This window comes from Centroberyx gerrardi, chromosome 7 (genome assembly GCF_048128805.1).
Source record: "Centroberyx gerrardi isolate f3 chromosome 7, fCenGer3.hap1.cur.20231027, whole genome shotgun sequence".
NCBI classification, from domain to species: Eukaryota; Metazoa; Chordata; class Actinopteri; order Beryciformes; family Berycidae; genus Centroberyx; species Centroberyx gerrardi.
Window position 1 is genome coordinate 19,698,616 of NC_136003.1, and position 18,531 is coordinate 19,717,146.

The window sequence follows — 18,531 nt, forward strand, 5'->3', positions numbered from 1 at the left end:
AATAATACCTCTCAAAAAACGATAGATCTATCAAACGTTCTCTAACAGAAAAGGATTTCTGGATTCTGGCAATCAATATATATCGTACATCCCAAACCAGGCTTCTGAATGAGTTATTGCTATTGTGCTGCCAGCAAAAAAAGAGAAAGAAAGCCTGAAGAATGTCTGCTAAAGTCTACTTGCATATGGAAAAAAATTTTTTTTCACCATCAGTATTTTCATTTTTGAATATGATGTCCAGGATGACTTTGTGTCTATGGACTAATCAATGATTTAATGACTTGACCGACCTGATGCAGCTGCATTGGGCCTTAGATTGCTTCACTCCGACCCCCATGAAAGCACAGATCTCTCATGTCCACAGCCAGGAACGCATGCACATTTATTGCAAACTGCTAAAATGATGGATGAACGGGAACCTGCAATAACCTCCACATCCAACATATTTACGGGAAGGAGCTCCCAGTCTCTGCTCCTACCTGCTTCCACAGCACTTTACTGTTTCCTCTCAGCCAATGGGGCTCAGCGCCGAGGTTTTAGAGAGCTAAGGGGTCTCTGAGGTGATTTGTGCTGCGTGAGTGGTCTAGAAGAATGCTTTTCTCTGTAATGTGTTGATGTGACACCAACATGATTCAGTTACAACAAGCATTCAGAGGATTTGGGAAGTTTATGAATCATTTTTCTTGGTTAATGTGTTGGAGTGAGTGAGTGGAGAGGGGTGCAGGGGGGTTGAATAGGGCCTTTCCTTGAGATACTGGAATAGCACAGTCCAAACAGGAAAGGTAGTACCAAATAAGCGGAGTCTGGGTCTGGAGTTGTGATATGAGCTTGAGCAGGAGAAACTAACCCTGATAAGAAGTTATATATCATCACATCACCATTCTTCTCCCACTGCGTGTGTCCGCGTCATGCATGGCAGTGCGATTAGATGTGGTAGAGGTGGGGAAAGAACGAAGTGCAAGAAGGGCAGAGAGATGGGAAAGTACTGGGAAATACTGTGCATGATCCATTATATTTTACGATGAATGTTTTATGTTTATGTGCGCAGATGGAGAGGAGTCCCCGAAGAGCGCTGGAAACCCACAGGGGAAATGATCTATGAAGCCACGCGGCAGGAGCTTCCCAGTGCCCAGTGCATTTTGTGCTGTGGTGAAAGTGAATGCATTGTTGTCTTGTGAGGTTTTGTCCACTGTGTGTCCTTCTGAAAGAATGGAGTTGTCTTATGGAATGACTTGGTGTATGTGAAGTGTAAATGTAGGACAATTTGCGAAGTAAAATTCAAATTGAAAGAAAGTACGATTTTTTTGTAGCTCTTTTTGTAGCTCAAGAAAATTTCCAATGAAAATATCAATCAGAAAGAAAGAAAGATTCAGGACTCTGGTTGAACAACACACACACACACACACACACACACACACACACACACACAGCAGTGCCTCCTATACTGTGAATTGTGTGAATAATGAACAAAATGAATTTCCATGTGTGGACAATAAAGGCATTCTATTCTATTCTATTCTATTCTTTTCTATTCTTTTCTATTCTATTCTATTCTTTTCTATTCTATTCTAAACTCTAATAGAGCTACAAGTCATTTTATCAATAGATTTATAATCCCTAATCAATGCCATAATAACACAAGTAGTATCACTCACTTTTCAAATAGGTCATGTAAGTGACTTTTAACCACAAGTTTCTGTGACATTTGTCAACAAAATACTTTTGTGCATGGGAGAAAATATCCATGAGGCGATTATAAAGAGAAAATTGTTAAGTGACACTTTAAAACGTTTAAGTCAGGTTTGCGATTGTCACCGCTTTCAGGCTTGATAGCCAGCTGAAACCAGTCTGAAGTTGCTATTAAAAGCACAGCAGCCTCATGCATTGCTCTGGAGAAATTCTCTGGTACTGGGTCATGTGATTCTAGAGAACTACAGAGGAGTCAGGCTAGTGGTTACACAAGCTCTAAATCTGTCATAACAGCGCTACACTCTGTCAAACGACCCGCCCCCAACTGGCTCGTTGTGTCTAAGGCAACAATCTGAAACCATTACGAGTCCCACATCAGGTTTTTCAGAGGAAGTGTGTCCTTTGCTGTTGTATTCAGACAGTTGACACAAAACACTGAATAGATAGAGATGGAAGGAGAAGAGGATAGTATTTCACTGATGTCATAGCAGAAACGGGGACAACCGGCTTGTGTGAACATTTGCATTGATAATTTTCTTAATTGTCTAAAAGAATATTACTTCTGTTTAAGGATTATAGCATGCATAGTGTTCATAAAACTGCCTTTAGAGAAACTACACACTTTTTTATACAGTACACCAGTGTTGTTTAAAATAGAAATATCTGCTTTGTGAATGGTCATTTTACAAAATTTAGATAATAATGTATATGAATACAAATTTTTCTTGTGCTTACTGTAACATGAAAGATATGTTTCTGGAAGTAATTGTTATTTACAGTATAATACTGTCTTGGCCAGGCAGGGGACGGTTCTTATGAACTGCAAGGGGGAAGATACTTACAATGAGAAGTCATTCTGAAATTGGTTTTGATAGTGAAATGGCTGTAGAAAAATTACACCATTGCTGAGAAAGTGGGTTTATTCTATGTATTGCTTTCTGTGTGTTTATTCTATGTGTCCCCGGGTTTGATTTCCCCTGAACTGTGCAGGATTGACAAAGGAAGAGCCTCATGCCTCATTCACAGTTTTACCGTAAATACAACCTGCCGACTGGGAAAAACCATTCATGTCAGCCTCGTTGGCATAGCTACAAGTAGGGCATGTGGGATTTTTTTACAGGCTGCAATATCTCTGACCAGATGTCATGAATTTTGGAAGTGTGCCAACACAGGTGGCAGACGCTGCAGCGAGCCCAGCGATGTCAGCAGAGCAAAATAATAAAAAAGACATTTATCAGTTGTATTCACACTAATATAATCAACTCTACTTATGAAAAGTGAGTAATGTCTGCTGCAGTTTGTTAATGCTTGATTTTAAATTCATATTCAGTTTTTCACAATCACTTACACACTGAATCTGCATCTATGAACAAAACACCCCAAACCTTGGCATTAGCTACCAAAAGAAAGACTTTCAACAAATCTATAAGCACGATACTTTTTCACACAAATTGCAGATTTGTTTAACCTTTGTTAAAAAACCCTACGCACAAGTCTCTTCATAAAGCACAGGTTACCCCATGTTTTCATGTCATTCAATATACAAAACCCCAGTTATTACAACTGCTGCAAACACTAATGAGCATAATTAGTCAAACACAAATCAGAATCTAATTGGAAATTTTTACTTGAATTTAATTTTACTTGTTTCCTCAACTTGTTTGCTGATACAGTACTGTAAATTTAGTTTACACTAAATTCAGAAAATAAAATTGTGAAATTTGACATTGTGTATTGTTTGACTTGCACACTGACATAACTTATGTAGATTAGCAGCCTGCTGTTGCAAAGTACAAAATGTATAGAGGTTATTCTGAAAAAGCATATGGTTACTGATTCATTTTATACTTTTATAGAAGTGTTTTTATTCCTCTCACCAGTATGTAACAGATATTCAGTAGTGTCGATGTATTTGATGGCTTTTGTGAGCCATCTGAAGGCAAAGTTTAATTAACATAATTTTGAGTTGAGTGTTTCATTTTGTCTTAGAAGACTGAGGTTTGGCCAGAGCAATGCAGGTTTTTGGGTTTGTGTTTACAGTTTTGTGAAAATGGAGTATCATTTCATGAAATGTGTGTAAGCAGTTATGAAAAACTGTAAACAAAAGTTTTGGGGTTGGATTAGGAGGAATACATTACCGGTAGGTGTGGTTTTTCCTTCTCTCTAAACACAGTGCATCTTGTAGAGGAGGGGAGGGGAGGGGAGAGGAGAGGAGAGAGGGGAGAGGAGAGGAGAGGGGAGAGGGGAGAGGGGAGAGGAGAGGAGAGGAGAGGAGAAGAGGCGAGAGGAGAGGAGAAGAGAGGAGAGGAGAGCAGAGGAGAAAAGAGGAGAGGAGAGGAGAGGAGAGGAGAAAAGGGGAGAGGAGAGGAGAGGAGAGAGGGGAGGGGAGAGGAGAGGAGAGGAGAAGAGGGGAGAGGAGAGGAGGGGAGAGGAGAGGAGAGAGGGGAGGGGAGAGGAGAGGAGAGGAGAGGAGAGGAGAGGAGAGGAGAGGAGAGGAGAGGAGAGGAGAGGAGAGGAGAGGAGAGAGGAGAGGGGAGAGGAGAGGAGAGGAGAGAGGAGAGGGGAGAGGACAGGAGGGGAGAGGAGAGGAGAGGAGAGGAGAGGAGAGGAGAGGACAGGAGGGGAGGGGAGAGGAGAGGAGAGGAGAGGAGGGGAGGGGAGGGGAGAGGAGGGGAGAGGAGAGGAGAGGAGAGGAAAGGAGGGGATGCGAGGGCAGGGGAGGGGAGAGGAGACCTTAAGAAGAGATGTAGGAAACGGTTCAGTGATCTTAGGTGAAGAGACAAACAGCAGTTGGTGGCAAACCACAGGGGCAGTTGGGCTACAGGAAGGGAGCCATCCACCAGCCAGTGTCTGACACCTACAGAGGGTGCGGCCGCCTCCACAATCCCTACTCCGTGCGTCATGGCGCATTCTGACGAGTGGCAAGTCGTCATTGCGACAGTGATGTAAAACACTACCTCTGAGGGACTCACAGGGTTGCCAAAGTCATCAAATGTCAAATTCTACTGGTAGCAGCTTTAAAAAGTTCTAAGTTGTTCGGCTATTGTCTATTGATTCTGTCAACTTTTTGTATTAGCATTGGATATTTATGATCCAGCAAAATTAAGGATCACAATTAAAAACGTATTAACTATAGGCCACATAATGAAATCCAGCCAAATTCCACAAAGTGCGATAAAATTAGTTTGTTTGATATGATAATAGGGAATATAGGTCATAATTCTTTGTTCACTGTCAAATTAGCTTCTTAAATATATTAATTGCATACAGTTTTATTCACAAGCATATGGGACAACTTTCATATTTTACCCGTTTCACAGTATTACAAAATGACTGGTGCAGTGTGGAATGTACAGCACATTGATAAATTACTGCAACTATCCAGCATACCACCTTATTCACTATTTGCAACAGTGGAAGAAACAGCTTTGACATCTTGTACTTGCAAAGTTGCATGTCACACAGTACTGTACAAGGTCTCACAAAGGCCTTGATTGCGCGGTCTGTGTCAGGATGCCCAAGGATGTCAGTCTGACCAGCTGAAGTCATTTTGCCTCCCTGCCTTTGAGCGTGGCTGTCTGTATAAGCTGACAGGGCCACTGGGGCGCTTGAACGCGTGGTGGGGAAACAGCTAAAGCCTAATTCCTGGTTGGCTTTCCAGTTGCTCAGTCTGTTTACAATTCCACAACTGCTGGTTGCCATGGAGCGGTAGTCAATGAGCTCCAGATGCCAGATGTCAGAGCCAACCAGGGAGAAGCAGTGAGTCATCACGGCCCGCAAGTCCCACCCTCCCAGACTGTTCTACGGGCACGCTCCTCCTGTTCCTCCTCCAGGCCTTCAGATTTACTGTTAATACTCCACTCCCCATTCTCAGCTCCGCTGCCTGGCCATGGTACTGTAAATCCACACACGCATCTTCACAGTTTGCTTATGATAAACTCCCATAGTTACTTGGGCAGCAGTCTGTGAAGACTGTTATTCTTGAAATTCTGTTATTCTTTCCTTCAGGGGGGCTTTCCAGGCAGAGGGAGTATAAAAACAGATGAGGCTGGACTACAGGCAGAATGCAATAGTTAGACCTTGAATATGAGCCATTACCACAGGAGGGATTGTGCATGAGTTCGACTTTTGGCAGTAACCCCTCTGTGTCCTCGAAACAACCTTGGCTATCTTACTCTTATCGCGTCACGATAAGATTTCTAGAAAGCATTATGCATAGGACACATACGTTCAGAACGAAAGCAAAAAAAAAAAGAAAAATGACTGTGCAAGATTTTTTCTTTTTTTTTCTTCCACTAATAGTTTGTGGTCTACATTTTATGTTTCTACCCACTGTGCCTCATGCTACTCTACATTCATAAAGCTTAGATTATAGGTTCCATCAGTGACTATGGTTGCTGCTGGACAGCGCTGGTAGTTTCAGTCACTATGTTATGTTCACCACTATGAGTGCGGTGCATCTGCATAACCTTTTTTGCACTTTTCCAGAAGATTATGAATTCTACAAACCAGCTTGAACTGCTTCAAACCAAATCTTTTTTTTTTTCACTTCTATTGTACTGAGTGCTTAATAGTTGTAGTGAAGCTGTGGGTTGAGACTGGGATCATGTAAAAATGCTATGAGTCACTGCTACTCCGATTGTAGCTCCTATTGTAGTGTGAAAAACTACCTACAGTTTCAGTGGAAACCAGCATTGCAGGTACAATCAGGCCACTGTGAGACATTCAGATTTCCATGATACTTGGAGCTTGCTTGTTATACAGAAGTTACTGGGTAAGATTGGGCTTAATATGGAAATGCTAACTTTGAGTCACATAAGAGCTACAACCAGACGGTGTTTGTGGTTCTGCACACCACCCACACAGTGAGCTGTGCCCAAAAGCATGCCACAGGTGAAAAAGTCAGATTCAACCCATTCAACTTCTACAACCCGTGCCTCATATTTGTGCACTCAAGATTAATTTACTGGGTTTTGAAATGCAAACAGCATTTTTCAACTCAAAAAAGGAGCGATGTGTGACCAGACAAGGTCATTCATTATGAATCCTTCTGGCTTTTGCAACTGGTACTTTGCCTTCACTCAACAAAAAAGGTTACTGAAGTACTAATGACTAGTCTGGTTTATAGTGCAATACCAGAAAACATCAAATATTAACAACATTGAGAATCATAATAGGGAAATTGTGATTGTGATTGTCAGTCAGGTGAATGTAAAGGATGACTGCTGGAGAGAAAACCCTACCAGTACTGCTGCACTGGCAGGAAACCTCTTCTGTGTCAATCCTGCAGTAAACAGCCCGAGGTAAAGGTAACAGTTGGTAGGCCCAGTGAAAAATAATGTCTTTCTGATGGGTGGTTCCTACAAAATGCCCAAATGCACTGTGCAAACACAGCTTTCAATAGAACAAGTTTCAACATGGGAAAACGTTGGCCATCCGCATACAATGAGCCATCCATAAGTTACAAAACAAATGAAGTCAACAATAAAATACCACTGAAGTACAGTTAGATTAAGCTTGTGTGAGTTAAATGGAATCTGTCAAGCATGCATTCTTGGCAAGGCGAGGGTGTTGCTGTGCACCATGCTAACTACAGTCTGACTCATTTCCTATTCATAGTGTTTGAAGGGTGGAAAACATGCTTCAAACTTGTTCGCTGCAGTTGGCTATAATACATTAGAACTGCAGAAATATAAATATGCTGCGAGGGATATTCTTCTCTCTGTCTGAGCACGTGTAGTTGGGTGTGTTTTCCAAAACACAACAAATGCTCCTATAGTTGACTTTAAGGTGTGGTCCTTTAACCATACCATGTCCATCCTGGAAAAACAAGTACAGGAAATTTGGGTGTTTTTCCTTTTGCTTGAACTGAAAGTTTACATGGTCATATATTGCATGTGTCGGGTGAGCCTGAAATTTAGGCCTTTGAAATGCATATAATGAGAAAGAGTCATGGCCATCAATGAGAAAACAATGAGAAAACAATCTGAAAAATGACATTTTCAGCTGACAAGAGCAGAGTGTGCTTTTGTTGTCAAAATGTTCAGTGTTGATGGTGGTCATGAGATTGTAATGATTCCAGACCTGCTGTACAATGTGTTCCATAAATAACCTCTACTGTGTTATGTCAGGTAGGACTATTATATAACACCAGTGGTCTCTGTGTGTGTGTGTATGTGTGTGTGTGTGTGTGTGTGTGTGTGTGTGTGTGTGTGCATATGCGTTCCTTTATGTCATTAGGTCTTTTCTTGGAACAGGGTGTGTCCCTGTTGTGTTAGGAATTTGATCTGGGCTATACAGTGACGTAAGAAGTAAACATAGCACTTTTACGCTAACGTTTCCCCATTCATTATGCTGCGCTGATTGTCATCGCCATGGAAACCAAATAATTCAGTGTCTGTATGTGAACTCCTCTCAGCTGCTGTATGCAAAGTAGGCACTGTGTGTACAGTATGTACGCAAAGGGGTCCATCGACGCAGTGAAACCTTACAACACATGCTAGTCAAATTAACCACAAAAGGGAATGCTTTAGTAGTACTTCTGTTGTGAAGAAAGAGAGAAGTGAAGCTTACGCACTCTTATACACACTTTGGAAAAAACCATTACCAAATCACACAGATGTTATTATTATTAAATAACACAAAAATACAAGCTTCCTTGTTCTTGTGAAACCATGTTGTCATCAAACCAGCCAAGCACAATTCCCCATAAGTTCTTACTTCCATCAAAAAACTAGTCATATCAGTTCCAGGGATTTCCCTAAACTTTCTGGGTCGGCGAGAGGAGGCAGGTACATTCATCTACCAGGGAAACACTGTAAGTCTTGTGCTTTCTAACTGTCGCTGCCTACAACGCCACCCACACCACCCACCCGGGAGAATCTACCCGAAACACTGTTGCAGCTGCCTGCCTGCGGTGTCTGGTAACAAACAGAAAGTAACAGCTGACATGCTCACACTCACACAAGGGGAGGTGCTGTTTAGTTCCTCAGAAATTTCCTCTGAGGTCGTTTGCACATTTGACTTTTTATAGACGCCATTTTGGTAAGCGCCTTTGACGTGCAGGAACCCTAGATCAAGAGATACATTCACTGCACCGTGTGCTCTGTGACTTTGAAGGTAATCAGATGCAATATGTTGATTACACTGAGACATGCTACATTTGTGAAAGATATTTGCAACATGTCTCCATTTAGTTTTGCCATTTCAAACACATGTACTGTCAACATGTGATTTTTGTCAATTATTACCCCATTAAATAAAAGCAAAAGAAACAATATAGATGCATGTTAACATGTCAATAGCTACATTGACAAAACCTATTATAATCAGCAGTTTTGTTCTTTCTCTAACTAAGTTGAATGGTATTTTACAAGCTAATGTTTGCCAGTATCAGAAAATTATACAGTATGCAACATGGCAAATGAGAAAAAAAAAAAGACACAAAGTCTTACAAAGAACAGGGGGTGAAATTCAGCTGAAGTCCTAAGACAGAAAATAGAACAGTTCTCGGGAAGTGAGACTACTTTGAAATTCTTGGCACATTTGCTCATCCCTGCTGTAAACAATGGAAGGTCCTTCAGATCAAAAAGCACCAGTGCCCTTCAGATACTGACATTAAAGTAACATCTGTGAGTCTTTTGAGGCCTGATGAAGTGTGGCTTTGAGGAGAAACAGCATAATTAATTTCACATTGAATGAGAACCTGTCTCACTCTTACTTACTCACAGTCATTTTTTTTTTGGTCTTATCAGGTGAATCATACTTGATGTAACTATTCCATGTAAGGGGAACTTTAAACAGCAATTACTAACTCAACTGTATTTGTGGTGGTAGGTGGGTTGGCAACGGGGGTGGGGGTGGGGGTGGGGGGTGGGGGGGTTGAGTGCCTTTTTATTCTTGTATTCTCTTATATTGTCAGTATATAGGCTAATATCAATAAAGGATCCCATTACCTGGATGGCTGAAAAATTATCTAATGTACTCCATTTTAAATAGTTCCATTTGTCAAACAAATAACTAACCTGTATATATCTAAAAGATAACATAACTTAAAAATATAAACAGTGCTACACTGTTCTGTTTGTTGCTTGCTTTTGTCTACAAGGTGAAGAATAGAAATGAGACCACTTTTACAGAGAAATCTGCTTCTCTGCCCCTCTGCCCTGCTGCATCTCTCTGTGCTGTCAGTCTCATTCTCACTCTTTACATCGTTAAATTACAGCCTTTGACATTATTATCTACTCTGTTTTACTGCTCAGCAGCTCCTCTGGTCCAGACTGTCCTGCTCCTCCTCAGGACCAGTCCTTTTCCTTCTTTGAAAATATTTTTCAATATTAATCAGTTAAATCATGCTAAAATGGGTCGCCAAATATACTTTGGCGGCCGTTAATATACCTGGGCAGCCCGCCCAAGTGAAGTCTATGTGTGGGAAACACTGAGTTGATGAATATCTGAATGAATGTCTGATATCAGTGAATTGTTCCTGCTAAAACCATTTGATTCTCATTCTTCATGCTGAAAAAAAATGACCATGAAAATAATGAGCTTTGCTGTAATGCGAGGGCTAAAGAAGAATACATCAGATGGAGGTGAAAAACAAGAGCTAGTGAAATTAAACATAATAATATGCCAAGGACTGGCCAAGCTCATTGTTGTTCCCGCTGTTCCACCTACTCTTGATTTAATGAAAGCGAGGCCTTGACCTATAAGCTCAGCTTAGAGACGACTGCAGGCAGTGCTGTTTCCAACCAGCCTGGCTCAGGGATTTTTTGGTGGTTTAAATGGAGGCAGGGGCGCAATGTGACCAAAACAGTGTCCTTCAGTCATTTGCAAAAGAAACACTTTCAAAGACACGTCTTTGGATCATGTGTGGATCGTAAGCCAGCAGCAGGAGCTTTACTGGAAGCTCTCTGATCGTTTGACAGACAGTTGAGTTATTCAATACATCAAGCCCTTCACTTACTGTAGCATGACAATGATCTGTGTGTGTGTGTGTGTGTGTGTGTGTGTGTGCGTGTGCGTGTGTGTCAAAGAGAGAGAGAGCGATAAAGAGAGAACATGAGTGTGTATGTGTGTGTGTGTCTGTGACTGTGCTCATTATATGCATTTTCTTTTGTCTGTGTGTGTGTGTGTGTGTGCGTGTGTGTGTGTGTGTGTGTGTGTGTGTGTGTGTGTGTGTGTGTGTGCATTAGGCAAATATTTTACGATAAGAGAACAAAAAGCTGAAACCAGAGCTCAGTCAAGTGCAGTGAACGGGTCAGAGCAGCCTTTCCTGTAACAAAGGTCATCGGGTGAACAGAAATGCCCTTGGCGTGCTGGAGCTGGAGGCTTTGCTGTAAACGGAGGTGTCCTTCCTGGACGGGTGAGGAATGCTGTGCTGGTGTGTCAGCAGAGCTCAAACCCCAGAGAGCTGCCCATGACGCCACCACCTTCCCAGCAGACCAGGTTGCAGCTGCTTACTGGATCACTGGCCAAGCAATGTAAAGACAGCAAGAAAAAATAACATAATGTACAAACACCACTCTTACCCTATTGCTCCAATATGCTGAGATCTAAGAAAACAATATGAACAATATCCACAGAGAGACATTAAGATTAAGATTAAGATTGCACTATATTGATCCCCTAGGGGAAATTAACTAGTACTATAAATGGCATTAGCTAGTACTGCACAATATTACCCAGTGTTATTGTTCACGCTTGGCCAAGAGTTGACTAGGCTGATCTAGGACGTTTTCAAAGTTAAGACTAACCCAGCAGTGCTTGGGCTAAAATCAGGCTTAGGCCACTTCTGAATGTGCCAATGTAAGACTTTAGGTAGCCCAGGGCTAAGGGCCAAACATTTCTGAGATAGAGATAGTCACTAGCTAGCCCTGGAAGAAACAGTTTGACAAAGACTCAACATCTGGACAGTTTGCAACAAAAGCTGTTGGACATACACTGCGTGTGCTCCTCATGTTGACTTTCCTGCAGGTTGTCAGAAAGACACGAGGGTTGAGAGATCTGGCTCACAGTTGGATATTTTGTGTTCTCTCCAATGCTATGTCTCTCTGTTATTTTTTGGAAGGGGTGTGGGTGTTCAACTGTGCTTATCGCTTTCCTTTGCATGTGTTTCTATTGGCAGGTCCTCACTTGTATGTGAAAACTTTCTAATGAACTTCACCTAATCAGGGTGGAGATGGATTGCACCAAAACCACAAGTACATACCTGTCTGGCTGCAAAAGCTATTTCCGCAGAAGATATCTGGAAGTCATAATGATAATCACTCACATGCAAATTTTCTGACAAAACCAGATAGACTATTTTTTATTAGCCATTTTCAGGCACGTCTTACCAAGAAATCTTCAAGAGGAGCACTAAGCTTTTTGACACAGGATTAAAACTGATCCATCGCTTTCAGTAAAGTAACTCACTTCAGAGACATCTACAGACAAATCACTCGACTTTCATATCAAAAGAGAGACAGGGTAATCTGAGAAAAAGCTTCACTCCAGCTTTATTGCTAATCCTTTCTGGAAACTCCCAATGCAAAACCAGGGGAAAAAAACAAAAACTAGGCAGTCCCCCACTACCCCATCCTTTCGGGCGAAGATGCCTGTCAGAACATGAAAGGTTTCCCGGTGAAAACAAGCGGCTGCCATGGAGACCTCCCCCAGAAGACACCCAGATCTCCCGCGTCAGAGGAAACCGCACGGCACAGAGCGTGCTCCAGAAACAGCTCCCGCCACTTCCATGGAAACGCAGCACAGCGAGCGAGGGAACAATCTGATACTGTACACACTGTGCCTCAACAGGCCTCACACGGCCCACACACTGACTCCAAAGCATGTCCCGGCGCACGCTGACTCTCACACCACAACAAACCTCAACCTCAAATGTCACAGCCATGATAATACAGGCTGCTTTTACTGGCACGTTCAGCACAGGCCTGAAGAGAAAACAGAGAGGGTGTTTTTTTCTTTTTTTTTAAGGAAAACATAAATGAGCTTAGATTCCACTGCTTTCCTTGGCTATGAGCATGATTCAAAAGTTTCTTCAAAGTTTGGACCAACCGCAAATTGTGTAACATTCACCTATTTGAGGGATATCTATGAGTGTTGTTTTTATTCCATAAGTTAATAATGTTTAAGACAATTAGGTGCACCCTCATTCGCCTGATTTTGTTGACAGTGTTCTTCAGCATTTTCATCAATCAGTCAAATTAATCAATCAATTCTATTTTCAAAGAAATTTCTTTTTTTTTAATAGTATTTATAACTTCTAACTATATGGCCCTTGTGACTTTACCCTTGAAAAGTGAGACCATTATAATGAAGGCAAAAGGTGTTTATTTTCAACAAACCATCCCTAAAACTAATGACTTAACTTAATTTACAAGTGTAGTTAAGTAATGAAGTTGGAATATTTCTTTTTCGTAGGGTAAAGGCAGCCTTTAGAAGGGAGGAATCAGTTACAAATGACACAGTAAGCATCTGTAACTTTCTTTAATGGTCAAATCATCCGGAGAGAAACCTCAATTATTTTAATTAATTAATTTAATTGTCTCAATTAAGCAACTCAATAACCTTGGTTCATCATAACTGTAGTTTAGTTTCTTAACTTAAAGCGAATGTATGCCATTCTTAACTGTGAATCTTATTTTTCACAAAGTTAATAATGTTTTCGATAGGCTTACTTCTGTAGCAGGTAATGTGGGCCTGTTGGTGGGCTTATAATGTTAGGTAAGTTAACACAGCTAACGGAACAAGTAACATCTGCTCTCGATAGCCGGCTTACGTCACTTAATTGATAGTGTACAACAGGATATGTAGGCTAAAATTGTTTATGGCCTGCAAATAATTGCAGCTGCAAGTGTGCAACTATGTTGGAAGTTTTTAAGTTGCCTTAGCTTCCTTAAAAGTCATCCATCACGCAGCACTTTGGTATCTTGCTCTCCCTCAGCCCGCCTGGAGCAAGCTGTGCCAGCAGACAGTGACGTCGTCTGCTTCGCCAGTGAGCTCAGCCACTGAGGGAAATTATTTCTAAATATTTTTTTATATATACTTTCAAACATATCTTATTGAAAATGACACTTTCTTCTGATGAGAAAGTGGGCCCCAAAAGTAGACATTTGCTCTCCTTGATTTGAAAGTGGGGATGCAGTTGCTTCACTTGTTCCATTGCTCATGGGCGCCTGTGTGCTCCATTTGAAAATATGCTACTAGCATATTTTCACTAGCATAGAGCTAGCATAGAAGATCCTCTGTCCATTGCCATGGAAACTCTGTAATTATGCAAACTGCAATCTGTAAACAAAAAGTCAATGTTGAGCAGAACTTTGAAGAACCACAAAAAAGACAATGCCCTACAGAGATACCATGACATTTTGGTCTGTTCTTTCATCCTAATGTTAGCAGTTACCAGGCCAAAAACAGTTCTGCTAATGACACTCACTTGAATCAACAAAGAAAGCAGCAAGTTAGCTTCAGTTAGCACAGTCCCAACAATCTGGGTTTTGGTTCACAAGTAAATCTAGACTTTGTTTTGCCTCTATTTGACAAGGTGGTAAAATAACATACCACATTTTACATTTTTGTTGTGTTGTTCCCTTCTAAATAAGAGCTGTATCTGCAATTGTGAATCTCAGAAACATTAGGCTACTTCGAAGTTGATTAAAAGTAGGTTACTGCTGGAACAGAAATGTATTAGCTGCTGACTAGGTCCATCACTTCATGGCCACAATCACCTTCTTCAAATGGATACCTCCAGCAGGATAATGTGCCATGTTGCAAAGCATCTCAAGACAGTCTCAGTGCATGAACATGACAGTGGCTTCAGTTTACTCCAATGGCCTGCACAGTCAACCCAGTAGCACCTTTGGGATGAGGTGGAACGGGATGTTTGCAGTGTGAAGAGTCAGCATGGACCAAGATCTTTCCAGCACCTTGATGAGTTTAGGCTGTTCTGTAGGCAAAAGTGGGTCCTACCCAGTCTGAGTTAAGTGCACCTAATAAAGTGACCAGTTAGTATATAGGAGTAGGACTTGTCCTTAAAAAAAGCTGAGCCTTCGCAGACTGTGAACTGGAGTTTGTAAATACTTTTTAAGTTGTGTAATGTGCAGTTCTGAGGGAAAGGAAAAGCTCAGATCTAAACACGTGACTCTCCTCGGAAAACAATAATAATCACAGTTGAACTAGACTGACTCACAGTACTGGAAACAACAAGGTCCTGTGGAAGGTCCAAAATGTTGCTTAGTAACAAACTATAAGAGAAAAAATACAAAGGACGGATGGAACTTCAGCAACACGTGTTGAACACTTAGCTTGTTGAATACCATTTCCAAGCCTGTGATGGTAAGTAGTCACAGTTTAGAGAAATGAGCTCACAGGTCAGCGGAGGACAGGATACACGCAGGCAGACACGGTATTACTGGGCTGACTCATATGTTTAATATATGGAGATTCGGAGGAGGAGGAGGAAACTTGGATTGAAGGCATTGTCTCTCCCTGTCTCTCGCTCTTTTCCCTCTCTTTCTCTCTCTCTCTCTTTTAGTTACAGCTTTTTTTTTTTCACCGACTCTGTTGCCATCTTTGGAAGGTACATGGCATGTTTGCGGGACAAGAATGGCGTCTCCTTGCCGCAAGCTAAGTGTTTTTTCTGCATTCACCGAGTGCCACTTAGGTAATAATCATAACAGCATAATCAAGGTCCATATCTTGCTGCTGGATTGTGTTGTGGTGTTGGTGGTGGTTCCAGTTGGTTTACCAGCATGCCATCAGAACAAAGTACACACACTTCATATTTCTTAGAACACACAACCACTTTCCACTCTTTTGTGAATGCCACTTTTACCACAATGAGATCCACCGGCTCAGCAACCAAACTGAATAAAACACTGAATTGAGTGTGAGGTGTAAATAGCTCCCTGAAGGCTTTTAACAGGACTATGACTATAATTGACTAGGTAATTATTTATCACAATCTTAGGAACAGATTAAAGTGGCAAAAACACAGTGTCATAACTTTGACATAATGTTCAAGTGGGTTATAATGTTGAGTCCTAATACCGCTGGAAAATGTCGTGTAAAAGACTATGAATGAACAACGGTAATTATTAGACTTCTGTTCCTGCCGTTCATTGACTCACACACACACTGACAGTAAATAGGGATGGATCACCATTCCCATCATCTCCACGCACGCAGACACACACACACACACACACACACACACACACACACACACACACACACACACACACACGCCAGCTACATACATATCCCCCCAAAATGTCCCACCAAAATTAATTAAAATAAAATATTAATTAGAGCAAATAAGTACATGTTTTTATCAGTACCATCCCACAAAGCAAAATAGTGCTTTTGATTACTGACCAGAAAAATATTTTTTGGGGGGGTTCGTCATGGTTTCTTATGACTCGTCCAAATACCATGATCCTGAATATCCTGATGTGGGAAGTGTGGCTACAGAGAGACTGGAACTAATGTAATAATTGTGACATTGGTGAAACCTGGAAACCAAGTTGCTACATATTTGCAGTTTATCCTGACACAAGGATGTCAATGTATAGTATGCTCTTGCATAATGTCTCTTTACCTAGAAATACACTTGCTCAATTTACATGGCAGAGGAAGTGCTAGAAGTGCAGTAGAAAACTTTGGTGTGATATCTTGCTGAATGACAGTGAATGGGTTACTGAGAACTGCAGCTGCAGGAGGGACAGTTAAAACTGTTTACTGGGAAATTAATTGCATGTGTGTGTGTGTGTCTCAGTGTGTGCGCGTGTGCGCGTGTGTGTGTGCGTGTGTGTGTGTGTGTGTGCATACAAGGTCACTGGAGTTTACTTTGTGTGTTTGTTTGACTTTTTTTTTTTTTTTAGACAGTGCACAGTGACCGGAGAGGGGAAGTGGATCATTTTCCACATGATGACTCGTAAAATAATCTGTACTGGTCACCGTATTGGTGTGGCTGTTATTAACTGGAACTGAACCATTGTGTTATGGTGAACCTATCATGTATCACTTCCATTGTGATAAAAGGGAAGAATTTGGTAAAGTGGGTGGTGTAATACTTTCAGTGTTTCTTATGAAATAATCATAAGTCATTTATCTTCAGAATAATGTTATTTCTAAGGAACTGGGCCGTTTATGTGATAGCATCTGTCTCTCTCCCTTTAACGGGACTTTATGGACTGGTCAGGTTTTAAACTTGGAGATGATGATTATGGTGGTGTGTGTGTGTGTGTGTGTGTGTGTGTGTGTAGGGGAGTGGGGTGTGGTGGGGTACAAGCCCTCGCAAGCTACAGAAAATTACTTCTCTTGTGACTCACACTGATTATGACAAATTGATAAAAACAAAAGCAGATACAAGAACATGATACAAGATACGGTCACACTTAATTACAGATGTGCTTGTATGGGAAGATGAGTGAGTGACTGTCTGATCTGGAAATGGGACAGAAGGGGACGGTGAAGCCTTGTTACATGACTGCATGACAGCCGGCGTAACTGCTGTATCAGAGCAGCTCGTATGAATGAGAGAACAAATACCATAGATAGAAGAACAGGAGGAGGAGAGGGAGGGAGGAGAGGGAGGGGGGGAGGGAGGGGAGTCACTCTCTTAGCAACAATTCAAGGAATCGATTGCGGTCTCTGAGAAGTGTGACTCATCCTGTGGCGTATCAGGAAACCCTTCAGATGTTGGTCACAACCTGCTTGCCTTGAGCAAATGCTGCCACACTATGCCATAGCCTATGACACCCCAACTAACCTCTCTTTCTCCCTCTCTCTCTCTCTCTCCCTCTCCCTCTCTTTCTCTCTCTCTCTCACACACTCAGGCAGGATATTGACACATTTGTGATTGGAACTGGCAACTCAGAACCAAAGCATTTTCCTATGGCAGTGCCAGGAAGCTCACCTCAGAGCAGAAGCTTCATCCCCTCTTCCCATCATAGGGACACATAGTCAGCTTATAGCGCTGGTTGTTACATTACCTACACAACAAATAAACAACGTGCGAAACATATAAAAGCAATTTAAAGGATGGATTGCTCAAGCAGACGCATATTTCGAAAGAGTAAATAAATCTGGGGTAACGTGTATTCCTGCCAGCATCTGAATCACTGGTTTGGAATCTGTGTATGTGAGCCTCATCCAGACGCTTTAACTCTTCGATAGGGATTTTATGGCCTTCAAATCTGTTGATTTACTGAAAATGAGGCAAATTCTGCTCTTTGAGCTTTGGACCTCTGGTTGCTTCTAATAAAACATTTGAGTTGAATTGCAGTGAGACTAAAGGAAACTTCCCCCGTGTTTGTCTCTCTCTCTCTCTCTCTCTCTCTCTCTCTCTCGGTGTGTGACATCAAGCAGACAGAACAGAACAGAAACCCCCTCCCCCTCCCCCGCCCCCTCCTCTTCGCCGCACCACTGACAGGAAGTGACACTGCTGGGACCCCTGTGTTGTAACTGTAGTGATGTTAACACCAGAGCCCACTCCTGGCAGACTATTGCTTTCCTCTAAACTCCGCCTCTTCATCGCAAATGCTTCGGTGTCACGTTTAGTCAGATAAAAGATAATGGTCGTATCCAGTCAGACAGAATGATTCCATTGGGGTGGGGGGTGGGGGGTGAGGGGTGGGGTGGGGGGTGGGGGGTGTGGGGGTGGGGGGTGTGGGGGTGGGGGGGGGGGCGTCAGAGTGAAGATGGGCTAAATGAGTATCCAACCTTCCTGTAATGTATGATACGTTCACAAGGTGGTGGTTTTTAAAGGTCTGTTTCATGACACGATTAAATGACGTAACCATGGGGCTCACTGTCAGGAAGTAGCCCCGTAGTTTTTGA